This window comes from Octopus bimaculoides, chromosome 2 (genome assembly GCF_001194135.2).
Source record: "Octopus bimaculoides isolate UCB-OBI-ISO-001 chromosome 2, ASM119413v2, whole genome shotgun sequence".
Lineage (NCBI taxonomy): Eukaryota > Metazoa > Mollusca > Cephalopoda > Octopoda > Octopodidae > Octopus > Octopus bimaculoides.
In genome coordinates this window covers 2,999,952-3,002,451 of record NC_068982.1, presented here as the reverse complement: position 1 = coordinate 3,002,451, position 2,500 = coordinate 2,999,952, and positions in this window count along the sequence as shown.

The window sequence follows — 2,500 nt, the reverse complement described above, 5'->3', positions numbered from 1 at the left end:
AAACACAATATCAGGCCACTTCACGCTACTCACAAACAATACAAAAAATATACATTAGATGCTTCAGCAACAACGAAAATCCACATAAACAATCGTAACTTCAGTAAATCTTTACTCTCCCCCATTTGCATCCAAAATAAGCAATCCCTCTCTAATAAACATCACAATCTCATCATTGCTAAAATCAGCAATTTTTCTGAGTGGCGTTTCACATACGTCTTTGCTCTCAGCTATTCATTTTAGCATGCATGCACATAAGGATGTGAATAACCTCCTGGAATATATGTAGGTACGTATATGTCGTTACAATTCAATCTCAGCTTCGTACCCAGACAGAAATAGTCATGGTCACATCATATGGTAACGTTATCCGTTAGAAATAACAGTAAAATCCCTATTGAATAGTACCCTGCCATCCAGCAAAGCATACATATTGGAATATAACTGAAGATAATCTACGTGAGAGTAGATAAACATAGACAATATATGTCTTACATCATAGGTTAGATCTACAGCTAAACAATAAAACATACTCCTAATATTTTGGACAGGGGTCTACAACCTTCACGCTTCTCCGTCAACCTCTTACATCCGGAGCAAAAGTCAAATAAGGCTCATATATCCTTGATTTCCTTTTTTCTGCCTTCCTTTTTTTTCTTTGGAGTTCAGAAAAATATCAACTGCATTATTATTTTGCTATCTTCACTGTCTAGTGAATATGAATTGTAAAAAAAATGAAAAAAATGCTTGCTGCATCCACCCCAGTATTTGACAGGTATTTAAATTGACAAACCTGAAAGGATGAAAGGCAAAGTCGATCCCGGCGGAATTAGATCGCAGAACGTTAAGACGGACGAAATGCCGGTATGCAAAAGATTCTGCCAGCTCACCGCCTTATTTGAATAGGAAATATTGATTTTTAAAAGTTGACACAAGACCAGCAATTCAAGGGGAAGATGTAAGTCGATTACAACGACCCCAGTACTCCACTAGCAAATATTTTATTGACCCCGAAATGATGAAAAGCAAAGTTGACCTCGGTGGAATTTGAACTCAGAACGTAAAGGCAGACGAAATGTCGCTTACGATCCTGCCAGCACCCCATCTTATTTCAAATCGAGATATTGCAAGTTATGTCGTCCAGCCTACCATGCTTTGTTCCACACTGCCAAAATTACGTATACAAATGTTACTAATTTCCTCTATATTTACATATAATGTGTTTATTTACTGTGAAAATTTCTACGGTAAATTATATGCTGCATTTCGAATTAAGTTTGCGACAAGAAATTACATGGTAAATATGTCGTTTTCAACATGATATACTTTCAATGACACATAATGTGGACCTGATTATTTTAAAAAGCTTTCCATTTAGACAATACCCCACAGATTCTCCCAACTACGGTGGTTCATGTAGACATACAATTATGCAGATTTATATTGTTGTATCGTGCGCGCACAAACACACACATACAAACATACATCCACACACATATGTAACTGTATGCATACACTATACATATATACATATTTAAATACACACACATATATGCATATATGTATGTATGCATGTAAGAGTGCATGTATGTACATACGAGCATAAGTTGTAAAAAAACTCGCAATGTTTATATTCAGATAATAAGAGATTATTTGTATATTGTAAGTAATGCTGAGTTTGAATAAAAGAGGTAGCAATATAAATTAAGGTGAATCTAAAAGGTGAGAAAATTTTACATATTTCAATGATCATTTATCGCAACTGAATCCATAAACGCACCTATGCTAAACACAGAAAAACATACAAATTCACAAGAGAAAATTTTCACATGAATAAACGCGTTTTGTGAACAGATAGCTTGAGGATATATCTAAAATGCGTCTGTCATTCAATGAGATTTGAGACGAATTGTGTAAGCTCGTTTGATCGGTTTCTTTTTTTTATCTGTTTCTATTTAGATTCTAATAATAATAACATCTTATGTCTCATTTCTGATGTGCAAGGAAGCTTCGCTTGCAAGTTAATGTTCAAATAAATATCTATTCAAACATAATGTTATGCATGCATTTTGTCCAATAATAATAAGAATAATATAAAGATAAATAAATAAAATAAACGTAGACATCTCTAATACTAAAAATCAAATCGATGGAGAATAATATAAACTCGAATTTTTCAACATATATAGTAAAAAATCAGCAATTTATTCTATATACGCAAATGCATTCGCATTTACATACATACCCACATGTATGCACACATACATCACACAATTACGCACAATTACCTTATGAATATGTATGCATTTCCTTTCGTGCATATGTACATATTGTATAAACGTTTGTACGGTAGGTGATATATGCATATGTATACATTTACATGCATGTATATTTAGATGTATTTTATGTGTGCATACATATGTGCGTGTACTTTATGTACATATATATATATGTATATATATATATATATATATATATATATATATATATATATATATAT